The following is an 18,673-nucleotide window of genomic DNA, read 5'->3' as shown; positions in this document are numbered from 1 at the left end:
ACATACATATTTTTTATTTATTTTTGTTGTTCATTTAGTTTTGAGAGAGGGACAGAGAGAGAGAGGGAGACACAGAATCTGAAGCAGGCTCCAGGCTCTGAGCTGTCAGCACAGAGCCTGACGTGAGGCTAGAACTCATGAACCATGAGATCATGATCTGAGCCAAAGTCGGATGTTTAATCGACTGAGCCACCCAGGTGCCCCAGATTTTACATATATTTTGAAGACATAACTAAAAAGACTTGCTGATGTTTGCAAGATGTGGGATGAAAGAGAAGGAGAAGAGTCAAGGATGACTTTTGAGCAACCGAAAAAATAGGGCATCCTTTACTGAAATGGGGAAGAATTAGGGAAAAGCTAGTATGAGGGAAACCAGGCGTTCATTTTTGGCCATCTTATGTTTGAAGTGATTATTAGAGATCCATATGTTGATCTACTTTTTCCTCCCAACAAATTCTTACTTTATTTATTTGTTTGTTTTATTTTAACCTACAAAAAGAATATTTGGTAGCTTAAAGTACTGGTAAAACCATGAAAGCAAGGGGATTCAGAGGGAAAATTATATTGAAAAAGTCTGGCAGAGGAAAACTGCAATTCAATGCAATTAGTTTTGAGCTTCTTAGTAACCAAAATGAAGAGGCAGAGGCAGTGAGTTATAAAACTCTCATTTTCTGGGGCAATGGTTCTCAATCTTGGCTGCAGAGTGTAATCCTGGAGCTTGGCCAAGCACATTGTAAATGGTGACCCCTGATGCTGCACAATTTAACAGTCCTGTCCAGCACCCGCTTCTAGAAATCCAAATTTAACTGGTCTAGGATGGAGCTGGCATGTAAATATGTTTACTATTAGATGACTCTAATGTGCAGCCAGAGTTGAGAACTATTACTTTTATAGAAGAAAGAGTACCCATTGATATGGAAAGATAAACTTGTTCTTGAGCTCTGATTAAATTTGTCTCAGGCATCTTTGTGTTGGGGTATTGAGCTATGTAATGAATGATGCTGTAGATTAGCAATTTCACATGAGATACAGAAGCTTTTCTCCTTTATTGCTTATTATATGTATCCTCAATGAAAGCTGAAGTTATAAGGTTAAAATTATAGTTGTGTAAAAGCAGAAGCAAGAGTGATAGGGTGCAGCTATGTGGCTTTCTAGTATTAGGTTTAGAAGAGTAATAAATCTTGGAAAATCATGAAGAGGAAAGAGTTAGTGGGATCCTCATGAACACCAGTAGATTCAAGAAGACTTTGCTCAGTTTGTCCATGAAGCCATTCTGGAGTATTTCTCAAGTGTCTGAGTCTTTCAGACGGCTCTTTCCCCCTTAACTGAGGCCTGCCTGTGGTTGGACAGGGAGTGGTTTGTGTTCTCCTTCCCTTTTAGTTTTGTCACTATTGTGCTTTCCCATGCCAAGCAGGTTTTTCCTTTGGGGGAAGACACTTAGGCAGAAATGAAATTAAGAAATAATGTAATGATGATGGCGGCAATTCTTTGCGCAAAGAGCAGTTGGCTGCTAATTGTGAAGCGGTAATAAGGGGGGCCCTGGGCCATAAGGTTTGCATTAGGAACACCTGTAGTTTTCATTTAACACCATGGATCATTAAACAGCTGCTCAAAATGGCCTTATTAAAACAAACACAGTTGCACTGTTTTATGTGTGTGTTATATTGCAGTGAGCAGATCAGATGAAAACAGAGAGGTCTTGTAAAAAAAAAAAGATACCCTAAGCATATTTAAAGGTACTATCACATAAAGGCAATTATAGCTGGGTATTCTTCTGCTTTTGTGAAGTTGAAACTGATTGAACTTGTTGGATTTTGCCTTAAGCTTTTTCACTGGGGCTGAGTGGCATGGAAACTTGATGAGAGTCTTCTTTGGAGGAGGCCCTCATTGAAGTCACTGGCATGCTCTGAAACTGGCCTGTCATGTGTGTTCCTTTCACTGAAGAAAGCAAATTGCACTATCCTCTGTAATGTGAAGATGACCTTCTGGGAAGAAGAGGAGCTCTGGAGTTTTTCTATCATTGAGGATGTGTTTGTTCTATGTCACCTGTACTTTCACATTGATATCCCCTTACCTGTTTAATTACATGTTTGTAATATTGCTAATTAAAATTAGATGTTGAGTTTGTGCCCAGAGTCAGGGTCCAGACTAAAGCTGGAATGTAGAAGTTTTTTTGATTTAAAAATAATTGGTCTTTGGTGGAAATATTTTCTAATTATTTGTCAAAGATAAATTTTAGATGCTTCAGGATGCAAGAGCCTTGAGGATGTAGTCTGGACAGTGACATGTTGGTGTTTTTAGATATATTTTTATGAGAATGACAGTAGAGGATGTATGAGGTGTGTGTGTGTGTGTGTGTGTGTGAGAGAGAGAGAGAGAGACAGAGAGAGATGGAGAGATTGAGAGTTTGTTCCATCAACATCAAGCTCCACATGTGGGTTAATCTCTTCTATAATTGCATAGATTTATGACAAGTGACACTTTATGTCTTACCCTAATTCTGTGCAGGAAGCCTTTCATAGACATTGTGGGCTTGATTTCATTAAAGGGCCCCATGTGCCTTCCTGTTTTATAATCACACAGTCAAGTAGTCTTCAGGCTAGAAAAGAGATCTTGGTAAGTCTGGGAACCTGTCCAGGAATGTAGAGGAGTGGGATAGGGAGGAAAGACTTAGATCTCTCAGTGGTATGAATTACAGTTACCATAAAGAAAAGTAGGTGAATCCTGAGCATATGCATTTGGCTCACAGTTTCCTCCACATATGTGTCTGTCTCTTCTGCTCCTTTGCTGAGGTTTCTTACTTCCCTAATCCATTTCCTGGCTCTGGTATCTATTGCAAAGTTAATCTTTGGTAAAATTGTTAAAGCTAGCAGTTTGTTCATGGTGTTTTTTTGCCATTCCGGCTGACTTCATTCTTTTTGTTTTCCCCTGATGGGCCTGCCTTTCCTACACTCCTACCCTCCCTGACAGGTTCCCAGACACTTTCAACTTTCTTCTATCTCATCTTGTCAAAACCTTCTCTTGAAAAGGATGGAGAACTTCTACAACATGATGAGGAAATGGCCAATGCAGCACAAAGGGCCCATGAAGTAGGGAACCCAACCTTTAGCTGATGAGATGAAGTACTACCATTGGATATTTAGGCATCTTCTAGCTGGAAGTGAAGTTGGGGGCAGGGGTAGGGTGGGACATTTTAGTTCCTTCCTGTTATATTCTGAGATTAAATCACAAGTGAGTGGTAATTTTTGGTGTTCTTCTTTTGCTATACTCAGTTTTGTATCTCTCAGGTGAGAGCCTGGACAGTGATAACCCCTCAATGAATTTTTTTGAATGATTGAATGAATGAATGGGCAGAAGGAACTCCCCCATACCTCCTTACTTCACAGTAGTAGCTCTGCCTACTTACAAACTAGACCCTTTTCATAAACAGCAGTGCCTTCAAGCAGAAGAGTATTGTGCTGCCAAGAGTATGGAGTATTATGTTGTCAACGTATTGTCCAGGTCTTCAGTGTGTTGTCAGGTTTCAGTGTAAGACACTTCTTTGCTGAACATTATGGCCCACAAGATGCATCTGATTCCTCTTTCACAGTTAAAGAAGAATGGGCATAAACAAACATTCCCTTTCCTTTAAGGAGAAGATGCTTCTCCTTAGGCCTACTTGCAGATATCCTTAATCTAGTCTTGTCAAATCCTTAATCTAGCCTCGTCAATAAAGAATATGATTGATATAGCCCACATCATTTTCAACAGACCTTCTAGGATTCCAGAGACAATGGAAGGAAGAAATCATGTCTATTTCAGTTCTGTTTTATTTACATGGAAACTAATTACTTTCAATTTTTGCCTGTTTCTTTCAGGCCCTGAACCTTTGGCTTCCAGCCAATTTGCATCATTTAAAAAATTTAAAACACACACACACACACACACACACACACACACACACCTCCCAGGCAGACCACACCTGGCTCCAAGAGTCTACTTTAGGTTTCTAATCTATGAAGCTTGATTTGGCTAGAGAGGTAAGTGTTCAAAAACTCAAACCATTGGCATTCCCTTCTCCATATGTTCCTCATCACTTTTGCTTAAAACTTCTAGGCCATTTGGGAAATCCTAGGTTGACCACTGAGAGAATTCTTGATTCTAGGATTACTAATTAACATCTAGAGAGACACGTAAATAAAGTGTGTGTGTCCCTGAAGAACTTCTTTGATCCTTAATGTATTACAAGCAGGATTGTTTTTAGACAGTGCTCTAGAAAGAAATTTAGTTATTAGCTTATTCATTTTTTACTCATTTCATTCCTGCCATGACCTCAGATGAGCACCTAGGTTACAATGGAGAACCAAGAAATGGGCTTTATGGCCTCAGGCCCCAGGAGTAAGTGTTTATTTTCTTCTGCCTTGGCAGAAGAACTTGAAAAGCATTGTTACTATATAAATTCTCTCTAAACAAGCATGTTTGCCTGAAGTTACTCACTTAAAAAAATAATGTTTGGGGAAGAAAAATAAACATGCAATGCTCCTCATTTGAAATAAAGTGAGAGAAAGTTTCTACTGATAAAAAACCTGATTTATAGCATAACGTTTAGAAAACTATGTTTTGTTTAAGTGTATGTAGTGAATTAACTGTTAAAAATATGGGTAAAGAGATGTCCTGCTATCTCTGGGATGATAGGTGTTTTATTAAGACATTTTTATAATCATAAAAATAATATATATACTATAGAAAATATTGAAAATACAGAAAACTTAAAAAAAAACAAAGTATATGATTCCACTACTCAGAGACAACTGCTTTTAATACAGGTCTACAGGGGCGCCTGGGTGGCTCAGTCAGTTAAGTGTCCGACTTTGGCTCAGGTCATGATCTCACAGTCCGTGAGTTCGAGCCCCACGTCGGGCTCTGTGCTGACAGCTCAGAGCCTGGAGCCTGCTTCGGATTCTGTGTCTCCCCCTCTCTCTGACCCTCCCCCGTTCATGCTCTGTCTCTCTCTGTCTCAAAAATAAATAAACATTAAAAAAAAATTAAAAAAATACAGGTACAACCCTTATCTGATTCTTAGGACCAATTGTGATTTGAAATTCAGAATTCTTCAGATTTTAGTGAGGTAATCCAATATGTGTACCTAACATTCTATGATATCCTCAGTGGAGTGTGGTCAGTGCTCCACAATCAGACATAGTAATATTTCTGCAGCAAATTGTATAAATATTCACTCTAAGAAGGATAGATATAGACTATAAATAATCTCATAATTGTTCATGTCAGATTTTGATGGCAAATGAGTTATGAATATCTTTCCATTTCAGAGCCCTTTGTATTTTGGAATTGGATACAAAGGACCATGGACTTGTATTTTATCACACTATTTAGATAATTTCTAAGCATTTATCGCATACTAGGTCTTATGGTGGTTTAATGTGCAGAGATTTGTGCTCTTCATACTGATAGAGGCTTATCTAAGGGATTGGGGTCCAATGCCTTCAAAAGGTGCCTGATAACAAGGAAATGCTGTACATAGTATCTGTCTGTATCTACCCTAGTTGTCAGGCCTTTTAAAGCTTTGGCCTCAGTTTTGTCCAAGGATGTTAACTCACATTCATCCACTTGGATCTGTCATTCCCTGCTGGGATGACCCTATATTTGATCCTAACTCTGCTCCCAATTCTCTTTGGCTCAAAGGCCAGATTGTGGCTGCCTGCCCATGTTTTCCAGGCCAACAGATCCCAGGCTATCCTTGGTTTTGCTTTTGCAAATCTATTTTGGCACTGACATTTCACGGTGACCCTGCCCTGCTCTACTTGGTCAAGTTAAGACAAGCATGACCTGAAAAATGGTATAGAAAAAAAGTTGAAGTTTAAGTGTATGCAGTATTCATTCAATTTGAAGAGATGGCTTGAAAGGCAAGTGTCAGAAATTAAGCAAGTATTAACAGAACACCATGAGTCATTGGTTTGTAACTTGAGGGCTGCCTGTCTGTACCTCTTACTGTATGCTCTAGATTTCAAAATTCTACCAGATAATGAGTATTTGCAGAAGCAAATGTAAGAGTTCTTTATTTCATGCAAATAAAGACAGGAAATTTGGTGAAATTATATCTAATAAATTAAAAAAATATTGAAAGCCTGCAATTATCTGTGGTAAACAATATGTTGTGCTTTCGTTTCTCTGTTCTGAATCTGCCACTGTATTTTTTCTTGTCTAAGGCAGCATTTCAAGCCAGTATTGCTTTTCAATTATGTGTCTCAAGCTACAGTTCCTGCTGACAGTGAGAATGAAAGCACATTTTAGTTATTATGTTTTTCCTTCCCTTCCTCATGGACTCCAAGTGCCTATATGCTAATATATGCTCCAATGACAGGAAGTCCAAATGGAAATCTTATTAGAAAGCTGTGGATATGTAGTTAATGAAATATGTATGATTACAATATTGTAGGACATGTGTAATATTGATGGGGACTCAACTGATATCAATATTTAATAAAGGTTTAATTTAAAATATGGGTACTTGGGGGAGTGGTTGTTTTATACTTTTTGCAAATGTGGCATATATTAATTTCTTGCTGAAAATTTGTGTGGTGGATTCAATTTCCTTCTATAATTTCTCATTTTGAATTTCCCATTTTTGAAATCATACTTCTTTGTGCTGGTCTGGGCTTTGGTATTCCAGAATGCCTGAGGGTTAGAGAGAGACTAATAATATGTTTGGAAGTGTTCTGGAGAAGCTAATTGGCTCATTAATGATTCCCCATGGTCTATTTTAATTAAAATTTGAACCCACTCTCTGGAAATTTGGGCCTATAATGTAGCTTTAGACGTTGTTCTTAAAGAACCTGAATGTTTAGGTGTTGGTTAAAATGATGGATGATACTAGGAAAGGAATTTATGAGGACTGAAATTGTTTGTGTATTTACTAGAGATTGTACTTGAAGATTGGTTGAACTCTGGCCATTTTTGAATGCCAAGAAAATGACAGTCTATACAGATCATTAATACTGAGCATCGGAGGTTCATAGATAGACAATTGGAAACTGTAAAAATCCTGTCTCCTTGGATTTATAAGATTATTTTATAGTCACTTTTGATTTCAAATAGTTGTCCTTCTGATAATTTATGAAATTTAAAACAAAATGATAATATATTATTTTGTATCTTTTTTCCCAAATGTTTTCACACATACGTGCATTTTCTCCTCACTAAATCCCTTGTGGAAAGAAATCTGTGTACCCATTTTAGAGCTGAGAAAATTAAATCAAAGAAAGGTTAAGTAACTTGCCCTAGATTTAACATGGAGCTAGAAAGTAGCAGAGTGGGAATTGTAAATTAGGTTTATCTGTATAAAAACAGAAATTAAAAACAATGGTTAGTTCATCAGGTGTGAAATATGAAATGATACAAAGCGGGAGAAATAGAAGAAACAGTTTTGAAAAATTGGTTAAAATTTATCTTTGAGAGGGGTGCCTGGGTGGCTCAGTCAGTTGAGTATCTGACTCCTGATTTCAGCTCAGGTAATGATCCCAGGGTCATGGGATCAAGCCCAGTGTCAGGCTCTGTGCTGAGCATGGAGCCTGCATAAGATTCTCTCTCTCTCCCTTTGCCCCCTTCCCCGGCTCTCTCTCTCTCATATAAAAAAAAATATATATGCAAGATTTATTTACCCTTATGGCCTATTTCTCTGTAAGACTGAACCTTGGACCATAGTAGAGAATATGGATGACATGGTAAGAGTCATCTCTATGTTGGAGAACCAACTTAAAATGAGTCTCCAACTAATAGCTAGCCATGGGGATCATATCCAGATGTGGAATAGAACAGTTTTGTCTTATGAGCCAGACTAAGTACCTTAAACTGGTTCTGGGAGGATAATTTTGCTACTAACCCATTTGCTTAGAGTGAAAGAGCATAGGTTTCCAATCAAACAGCATACTTACTTGCCTGTAGAGAGAGTGGACTGAACAGAAAAGTTCATGAACAGGTACATTTTTGTTTAGCCTATTTTCTATGTTGTTTGAGGATTGCCCAGAAGGGTAGGCTGTGATGGAGTACCACTCTGGTGGACTCTGGGAAACTAGGGGTGGGATGTAAGTATTAAGTATGCTCAGAAAGGATTCAAAGGTAAGAACTTTATCTTTGCTATCAGACTTTGTGGGATGGAAAACTGGCTCTGCCACTCACTATGTAAACTTCCTGAGCCTTATTTTGCTCAGTTGAAAAACAGGGATAATAAGTGCTTGACTAATAGGAATTTTGGGAGGATTGGATGTGGTTTTTACATATAAATAGAGAAGTATCTGGCTCATAGTAAGACCAACAGGTAACTGTTGGCTATTATTCCTATTATTTCAAGAGCTGACCCAAAGTGGAATATATTAGTCTGTAGAAAAGCTTTTTGGGAAGTGTTTTCCTATCTCCAAGAGCCCAACAAATGAGATGACATTTCTTGTGATATTCCAACTGAGTTCTTATATTTATCCCATTTAAAAGAAAAATTTTTTAGAGGCGCCTGGGTGGCTCAGTCAGTTCAGCATCCAACTCTTGATTTGAGATTTGAGCTCAGCTCATGATCTCACAGTTCATGAGTATGAGCCTTGCATTGGGCTCTGTGCTGACAGTGTGAAGCCTGCTTGAGATTCTCTCCCTTTTCTCTCTGTCCCTCTCCTATTCTCTCTCTCAAAAGAAACTTAAAAAAATTTTAAGACAAACATTCCAATTCTTTTTTTTTAATGTAGTGATTCAGTAATTCCATACCTCACCCCGTTCTCATCACAAGTGCACTCCTTAATCCCCATCACCTATTTAATCCATCCCCTACTTCCTTCCCTTCTTATAACCATCAGTTTATTCTCTATAATTAAGAGCCTGTCTCTTGATTTGTCTCTTTTTTCACCACTTTGCTCATTTGTTTTGTTTATGAAGTTCCACATATGAGTGAAATCATATGGTGTTTGCCTTTCTTGGTCTGGTTTATTTCACTTAGCATTATTCTGTCTAGCTCCATCCATGCTATTGCAAATGGCAACATTTCATTCATTTTATAGTTGAATAATATTCCATCATATATACATGCCACATATTCTTTATCAGTTCCTCTATCAATGGACACTTGGGCTGCTTCCATATCTTGGATATTGTAAATAGTGCTGCTATAAACATAGGGGTGCATGTATATTTTTGAATTAGTGTTTTTGTATTGTGTGGGTAAATACCCAGTAGTGTGATTGCTGGATTGTAGGGTAATTCTATTTTTAACTTCTTGAGGAACCTCCATACTGTTTTCCAGAGTGGATGTATTCCCACTAACAGCGAAAGAGGGTTTCTTTTTCTCCACATCCTCACCAACACCTGTTGTTTCTTGTGTTTTTGATTTTAGTTGTCCTGATAACTCATTGTAGTTTTGATTTGCATTTCCCTTATGATGAGTGATATTGAGCATCTTTTCATGTGTCTGTTGGCTATCTGGATGTCTTCTTTGGAGAAATTCTGTTCATGTTTTCTGCCCACTTTTAATTAGATTATTTGTTTTTTGGATATTGGGTTTTATAAGTTCTTTATATAATTTGTATATGAATTCTTTATTGGATATGTTACTTGCAAATATCTTCTCCCATTCAGTAGGTTGCCTTTTAGTTTTGCTGATTGTTTCCTTTGCTGTGCAGAAGATTTTTACTTTGATGTAATCCCAATAGTTTATTTCGCTTTTGTTTCCCTTGCCTAAGGAGACATATCTAGAAAAGAATTGCTATGGCTGATGTCAAAGAAGTTACTGCCTGTGTTCTTTTCTAGGATTTTTATGGCTTCAGGTCTCACATTTAGGTCTTTAATCCATTTTGAATTTACTTTTGTGTATGGTGTAAGAAAGTGGCCCAGTTCTTTCTTTTGCATGTTGCTATCAAGATTTCCCAACATCATTTGTTAGAGACTGTCTTTTTTCCATTGGATATTCTTTCCTGCTTTGTTGAAGATTAATTGACTGTATAGTTGTGGGTTTATTTCTGTGTTTTCTAGTCTGTTCCATTGATCTATGTGTCTATTTTTATGCCACTGTCTTGATCACTACAGCTTTGTATCACAGCTTGAAGTCTGGAATTGTGATGCCTCCAGTGTTGCTTTTCTTTTTCAAGATTGATTTGGTTAATTGGGGTGTTTTTGCAGTTCCATGAAAAATTTAGAATTATTTATTCTAGTTCTGTGAAAAATGCTGTTGGTATTTTGATAGGGATTGTATTAACTGTGTAGATTTCCTTGGGTAATATAGACATTTTAACAATATTTGTTCTTCCAATCCGTGAGCATGGAATGTCTTTCCATTTCTTTGTGTCATCTTCAATTTCTTTCATCAGTGTTTTATAGTTTTCAGAGTATAGGTCTTTCACCTCTTTGGTTAGGTTTATTGCTAGGTATCATTATTTTTGGTGAAGTTGTAAATGGAATTGTTTTCTTAATTTTTCTGCTGCTTCATTATTGGTGTATAGAAATACAACATATTTCTGTACACTGATTTTATATACTGTAACTTTACTGGATTTATCAGTTCTAGAAGTCTTTCAGGTTTTCTATGTATAGTGTCATGTCATCTGCAAATAGTTTTACTTCTTCCTAATCTATTTGGATGCCTTTTCTTTCTGTCTGTCTGATTCCTGTGGCTAGGACTTCTATTTATCTCATTTTTAAAGTTCCTTTCCCTGAGTTTGTATTTGGTTCTAGGACTGCTATTTTAAAATGTGTCATTTCTGTCCTGGAACTGATGATGAACATGTTCACTAAATATGCCCAAGTATAAGCAGGTTTTATAGAAGTGCAGTAACATACATTAAGAAGGAAATTGATTAACCAAAGCAGACTTTAACTGACTTGTCTATGTGAGTTTGTCATTTTAATTATTAGGTTTTTAATACCATCAAATCAGTTAATGGCACCGAGAAAACAACTGCTCTTGTCAGAGAGTAAATAATCTATAGTCATTCTAGTGTGAAGGTTATTTTTGTATCATGTTTCATTGTGCTAGCCTGTCTGATTTATGGCTGTAACCAGCCAACCCTGGCTCTGGCCCCTATCTACTCACACAGTAATTTTAAGCCTCTCCCTCTCAAAAAGACACTGCCAAAGTATTTATGGGAGTCCCCAGGGGTTATCTTACATGAGTTCTGAATTAGCCAGACCACCATCACTGCTGCTGATATTGTGCCCCATACTGTCAGTGCTGCTGCCACTGCCTTGCCAGCCTGCTGTATCCTGCTGATTATTCTGGCTATCAACGCTCTCAATCCTCATAGAACAATGAGACCTAGGCAATCAACTGCAAAGTCAGAAGGGGCAAATCTTTCTCCTTCCTGCATTATGCTCCCTTCGGGGAATCTCATAGCATGGTTATTTGGGTCCTGAGGTGTTAAAAAGTTTAGTTAGCTCATTTGCCTTTTACTCACAATCCGAATACCTCAGAACACATATTTGCCCAGTCAGAATAGTTGGGTTGAGATGGATTTAGGCAACAACTATCCTATAACTATAAACTCTGCTTACCCCTTATTCTCAGCCCCTGTTGCTAAATCTGACTCTGTGCCTTGACATCTTTTTGCTGGTTGGTGGATTCTTTCCCAAGAGCCCTACAGTCTTTTCAGAAACATATCTTCAGCTAGGTTCTCTTCTCATTCAATAGGAATCCAAGAAGAGATATGGCTGATGTCCTTTATCAGAAGATTTTGCACCAGTACAAATCAATCAGTATAATTGGTTTGTGAGTGGAGAATGGTAAAGAAAGCATAACTTAACTCTACCTGCCTAGATATGAGACCAGTTGAGACCCTGCTGTTGAACTATGTTTACATATCTAATCTGCATGCCTGTGAAATTGCCATGGTCTGGAATGTCTTATCCCCCATCTCTGCAAATCCACATCTGCCCATTTTCAAAACCTTTAACAAAGTTTACTTTTTAAAAGAAGACTTCCCCAGTTCACCCCAACTGATTCACAAATTTTTATGCTCCACATTCTATGCTTAAATTTTATGCTGATATAATATGTACTTTCAATATGTTTTAAATGTTCCCTGTTTCCTCGCTCAGTTAGATATTCCTCAACATCTACTACATGCTGGGATATGGCAGTGAACAAAACAGACATGATTCCCTGCCTTCATGAACCTCACATCCTAGTGGAAGAGATGACAAAAAATAAACCAACAAGGAAGATAATTTCAGATAGTGATAAAGACTATGCATAAAAGCAAGACAAAGGGATAGAGGGGAGAGGCAGGCTAATTACTTCACATAGACTGGCCACAGAAGGCTTCTCTGAGGAGGTGACATTTAAACTGAGCCCTAAAAGATGAGGAATCAGTCATGCAAATAGTGTTCCAGGCAGAGAGAACAGCAAGTACAGAATCCCTGAAGCAGAAATGATTTTAGTGTGTTCGAAAAACTGAAAGATGTCCTCAATGTGGTTGGAGTACCATGAGTATGAGGTTCATTTATCATTTTCTCTGGTTCTGGTTTGCACTTCTCAATTAGATTGTGAATATTGAGGACTAGGATGCAGGGTCCAGGTTGTCTATCTTTCCCTAGAGTCTATTGTTGTTCTGTTTTTTAACTGGCATGTTTAGACTATATTTAATGTAATTGTTGATATGTTTAGATTTAGGTCTGCCATATTTGTGTTCTGTTTCTTCTGTGTTTTATTCCTCTATTTCTCTCATCCTGCCTTATTTTGAGTTAAACATTTTTAGTATTCTACTTTTTATTTTTATTTTTTAAGTTTTATTTTTATTTATTTTGAGAGAGAGATAAAGCACGAGTCGGAGAGAAGCAGAGAGAGGGAGACAGAAAGAATCCCAAGAAGGCTCGCACTGGCAGTGTAGAGCCCAATGGAGGGCTCGAACTCATGAACCATAAGATCATGACCTGAACCAAAGTCAGACGCTTAACAGACTGAGCGACCCAGGTATCCCATTTTTAGTATTCTATTTTAATCTACTATTGTATATAATATTTTCAGTATTTCTCTATGTAGTATAAAATCCATCTTTAAATTTTAACATTTTGGTAATTAATAAACTTTTTAAAGAACAGTTTTAGATTTACAGAAAAATTGAACAGATAGTACAGAGCATTCTCATATTACCACCCTCTACTCCAACACAGTTTCCCCTATTATTAACATCTTCTTTTAATGTGATACATTTGTTACAATTAACAAACCAATATTGATACATTATTATTAAGTAAAGTCCATAGTTTACATTAAAGTTTGCTCTTTGTGTTGCACAGTACTATGGGTTTTGACGAATGCATAATGTCATGTATTCACCATTACAGTATCATACAGAATAGTTTCACCACCCTAAAAATTTCTTATGCTCCATCCATTTGTGTCTCTGTACTCCCAAACCTCTGGCAACCACTGATGTTTTTACTGCCTCTATAGTTTTGCCTTTTCCATAATGTCATGCAGTTGGAATCTTATATAATATATGGCCTTTCAGACTGGCTTCTTCCACTTAGCAATATGTATTTAAAGTTCTTCCATGTCTTGTTGTGGCTTGATAGCTTATTTATTTTCATTGCTTGGGTAATATTCCATTGTCTGGACGTAACAAAGTTGTTTGTTTATCTGTTCACCTATTGAAAGACATCTTGGTTCCTTCCACTTTTTGGTGATCAAGAATAAAGCTGCTACAGACATATGTGTGCTTTTTCGTGTGTGTGTGTGTGTGTGTGTGTGTTTGGACATAGTTTACACCCAATTGGGTAAATACCTAGGAGCACAATTGCCAATCATATGGTAAGAGTATGTTTAATTGTGTAAGAAACTGTTAAACTGTCCTCCAAAGTAAATGTACGATTTTCTATTGCCGTTAGCAATGAGTGAGCATTCGTCTTGTTCTGCATCCTTGCCAGCATATAATATCATTGGTTTTTGGGTTTTAGATATTCTAAGTGTGTAGTGGTATCTCATTGTTGTAATTTGTAATTCCCTTATGACTTATCATATTGAGCATCTTTTCATGTGCTTATTTGCCACCTGTATATCTTTTTTGATGAGATATCTCTTTAGATCTCTTGCCCATTTACTGGTTTAGTTTCTTGTTGTTGAGTTTTAAAAGTTTTCTTTTTTTGTATGTTTTGGATACAACTATCTTTAGCAGATATATGTTTTGTGAATATTTTATCCCAGTCTGTGGCTTGTTTTTTCATTATCTTAATACTGCCTGTTGCAAAGAACACATTTTTAATTTTAATAAAGTTCCAACTTATCAATTTTTTTCATAGACATTGATTTTGGTGTTGTATCTAAAAAGTAATAATCAAACTCAAGGTCACCTAGATTTTTTTCTATCTTTTAGTATTGTTATAATTTTTCGTTTTACACTTAGATCCATGTTGAGTTAATTTTTGTGAAAGATGTAAGGTCTGTGTCTAGATTCATTTTTTTGCATTTGAATATCTAATTGTTACATCACCATTTGTTGAAAAGACTATCTTTTCTCATTTGAATTGCATTTGCTCTTTAGTCAAAGATTAGTTTACTATGTTTGTGTGGGTCTGTTTCTGGGTTCTTCATTTTGTTCTATTGATCTATTTGTCTGTTTTTTTTTTTCACCAATACTACACTGTCTTGATTACTGTAGCTTTATAGTAAGTCATGGAATTGAACACTGTCAGTTGTCCAACTTTGTTCTCCTTTGTATTGTTGGTTATTCTGGATCTTCTACTTTTCCATATATATTCTCAAATCCATTTGTTGATATCCACAAAATAACATGCTGTGATTTTGAATGGGATTGTGTTAAAGCTATAGATCAAGTTGGGAAGAATTGCCATCTTAAAAATATTGTCTCCTTATCCATAACATGGAATGTCATAAATATTTGATATCTTTCATCAGAATTTTGTAGTTTTCCTCATATAGACCCATTACATATTTTGTTAGAATTGTAACTGAAGATTTAATTTTGGGGGATGGTAATGTAAATAGCATTGTGATTTTTATTTCAAATTCCAAATTGTCAGTGCTGGTATATAGGAAAGCAGTTGACTTTTGCATATTAACCACATAGCCAGCAACCTTGCTATAATCACTTGTTAGTTCCAGGAGGTATTTTATCTATTTGAGATTTTCTATGTAGGCAATCATGTCATCCGTGAATGAAGATAGTTTTATTTCTTCCTTCCCAATTTGTAAACCTTTTGTTTCTTTTATTGTCTTATTGCATTAGCTAGGACTTCCAGTATCTTCTAGCATAATGTTGAAAAGGAGTGGAAAAAGGGGACAATCTTGTCTTGTTCTCAGTCTTAGTGGGAAAACACCTAGTTTCTCATTATTAAGTATGATGTTATCCATAAATATTTTTTTGATAGATGTTCTTTAGTAGGTTAAAGGATCTTCCTGTATTCCTAGTTTGCTGAGGGTTTTTTAAAATCATGAGTGAAATTTGGATTTTGTCAATTTCTTTTTGGATCTATTGATTATGAGAGTATGATTTTTCTCCTTTTCTGTTGATCACATTAATTGATTTTTGAATTTGAACATAATTGGAGTAAATTCTAATTGTTGACAGTGCATAATTTATTTTATACATTGTTGGATTCAATTTGCTATTATTTTGTTGAGTATTTTTGCATGTATGTTCATTAGAGATGTTGGTCTATAGTTTTCCTTTCATGTACTATCTTTTTCTGGTTTTGGTATTGGGGTAATGCTGGCCTCATAGAAAGAATTAGGAAGTGTGCTCTACTTCTATTTTCTGGTGGAAAGTTATTATAATTTCTTCCTTAAATTTTGATAGAATTGACCTGTGAAAACATCTGGGCCTTGTGCTTTCTTTTTTGGAAGATTATTAATTTGACTTAATATTTTTAAATAAGCATCATTTATCCTTATGTGACTTTTGGTAGTTGTGTCTTGTAAGGAATGGGTCTATTTCATCTAAGTTATCAAATTTGTAAGCATAGAGTTGTTCATAATATCCTTTATTTTCCTTTTAATGACCATGGGAAAAGTAGTGATGTCCTCTTTTTCATTTCTTTAAAAATTTTTTTAAATGTTTATTTATTTTTGAGAGAGAGAGAGAGAGAGAGAGCAGGGTAGGGGCAGAGAGAGCAGGAGACACAGAATCCAAAGCAGTCTCCAGGCTCCAAGCTGTCAGCACAGAGCCCAATGTGGGGCCTGAACTCGTGTACCACGAGATCATGACCTGAGCGGAAGTTGGACGTTTAACTGACTGAGCCACCCAGGCACCCCTCCTCTTTTTCATTTCTGATGAGTAATTTGTGTCTTCTCTCTTATATTTTTCTTGGTTAGCCTGACGGATGATTATCATTTTATTATTCTTTTCAAAGAATCAGCTTTTTTGATTCATTGATATTCTCTATTAAATTTCTGTTTTTAATTTCATTTATATCCTCTCTATTTTTAATCAATTTTCTTCTGCTTGCTTTAGGCTTATGTGCTCTTCTTTCTATAGTTTCCTAATATGTAAGCTTAGATTATTGATTTTACATCTTCTTTTCTAACATATGCATTTAATGGTACAAATTTTCCTCTTAGCATTGCTCTTGCTTCATTCCACAAAATTTTCTAAGTTGTATATTCATATTAATTTAGTTCACAATATTTGAAAATTTTTTTGAGGCTTCTTTGATCTATATATTATCTAGAAGTCTATTGTGGGGTGCCTGAGTGGCTCAGTTAAATGACTCTTGATTTCAGCTCAGGTCATGATTCCAGGGTGATAGGATCAAGCTCCATGCTCTGCACAGAGCCTTCTTGGGATTCTCTCTCTCTCTCTCTCTCTCTCTCTCTCTCTGTCTCTCTCTCTCTCTCCTGCCCCCACTCACTCTCTTTCTCTCTCTCTCAAAAGCAAAAGAAGTCTGTTGTTTTATCTCCAATTATTTTGGCATTTTTCCAGCTATCTTTCTGTTATTGATTTCTAGTTCAATTCCACTGCGGTCTGAGAGCATACTCTGTATGATTTCTAGTCTTTTAAATGTGTTAAGGTGTGTTTTATGTTATATGATGTGGTCTAAATTAGTGAATGTTCATTTCAACTTGAGAAGCATGCGTATTCTGCTGTTGTTGGTTGAATTATTCTATAATGTCAATTAGACACAATTGATGATGCTGCTCAGGTCAACTGTATCCTTACTAATTTACTGCTTGCTGGATCTGTCAATTATTGATAGAGGAGACAATTTGTCCATTTCTCCTTACAGTTTTATCAGTTTTTGCCTAATATATTTTGATGTTCTCTTGTTAAGTGCATACATTTCAAAAATCATTATATCTTCTTGGAGAATTGACCCCTTTATCATTATGTATCATCTTCTCACCTCTGATAATTTCTATTTTTTTCTGAAGTCTGCTATGTCTGAAATTAACATAGCTACTTCGACTTTCTTTTGATTAGTGTTAGCATGGTATATCTTTTTCCATCCTTTACTTTTAATACACCCGTGTCTTTATATTTAAAGTGAATTTCTTATAGACAACATGTAGTTGGGTCTTATTGTTTTATTTACTTTGAAGGTCTCTGTATTATAATTGGTGTATTGAGACCATTCAAATTTAAAATGATTATTGATATCATATGATAGATTAATATCTACTATATTTGCAACTGCTTTCTTTCTTTTCTTGTTAAATTTTTTTTAAGTTTATTTATTTTGAGGGTGAGGGGCAGAGAGAGGAGAGAGAGTATCCCAAGCAGGCTCTGTGCTGTACACAACCCAATGCAGGGCTCTATCTCACAAAATATGAGACCATGACCTGAGCTGACTCAAGAGTCAGAGGCTTAACCAGCTGAACCACCCAGGTGCTCTGCAACTGCTTTTGTTCATTGCATTTGCTCTGTTTCTTTTTTATCTTCTCCCATTTTTCTGGCTTCTCTGGTTTTAATTGAGCATTTTATATAATTCAATTTTCTCTTAGCATATAAATGATTCTTCTTTTGGAAATTCTAATAAAGTCTCCAATATGCATTTAAAAATTATCTAAGTCCAGTTCCAAGTAACACCGTGCCATTTCATGGGTAGTGCAGATACCTTATAGCAGTATTCCCAAATCCTCCCTCCTGTCCCGTATTATTTTACTGTCATTTATTTCACATATCCATATGCTACAATCTTTCTAATACATTGTTGCTATCACTACTTTGAAGAGTTATCTGTTAGATCAGTTAAGACTAATACAAGATAAAAGATTTTTTTTAACTTTCATTTATTCCTTCTCTGATGCTCTTCTTTTTATGACCTATATAATTTTCCTCCTCTCTAAAGAACTTCTTTAGCATTTCTTGTAAGGCAGGTCTACTGGGAACACATTCCTTCAGTTTTTGTCTGAAGGTCTTTTGAAATATAATTTTGCTGAATATAGTACTCTGGGTGGTGTTTTTCTTTCTTTCAACACTTTAAATATTTCAGTTTACATGGTTTCTGAGAAGTCCAATGTAATTCTTACACTTGTTCTTCTGTAAGTAAGGTGGGTTTTCCCCTCTGATTTCCTACAAAATTTTCGTATAGTCTTTAGGTTTTCTTCAGTTTGAATATGATGTACTGAGTTGTAGATTTAAAAAAAAATTTTTAATTTACATCCAAATTAGTTAGCATGTAGTGCAACAATGATTTCAGGAGTAGATTCCTTAGTGCCCCTTACCCATTCCCATTTAGCCCATTCCCCTCC

The 18,673-nt window shown here is 36.1% G+C and overlaps 1 pseudogene; it reads right to left on the bottom strand.

The window, feature by feature from the left end:
- The window catches only part of LOC124513822 (protein Mpv17-like), a 59,189-nt pseudogene extending 47,918 nt beyond the window's left edge, over positions 1 to 11,271 (bottom strand).
- Between the last annotated feature and the right edge of the window lie 7,402 nt (positions 11,272 to 18,673).

The sequence above is a fragment of the Lynx rufus genome, unplaced genomic scaffold (genome assembly GCF_022079265.1).
Source record: "Lynx rufus isolate CCGP_SWC_20201006 ecotype Redwood Valley unplaced genomic scaffold, mLynRuf1.p SCAF_19, whole genome shotgun sequence".
Lineage (NCBI taxonomy): Eukaryota > Metazoa > Chordata > Mammalia > Carnivora > Felidae > Lynx > Lynx rufus.
The sequence above is the reverse complement of the archived record's forward strand: the minus strand, read 5'-3'. Positions and strand labels throughout refer to the sequence as shown.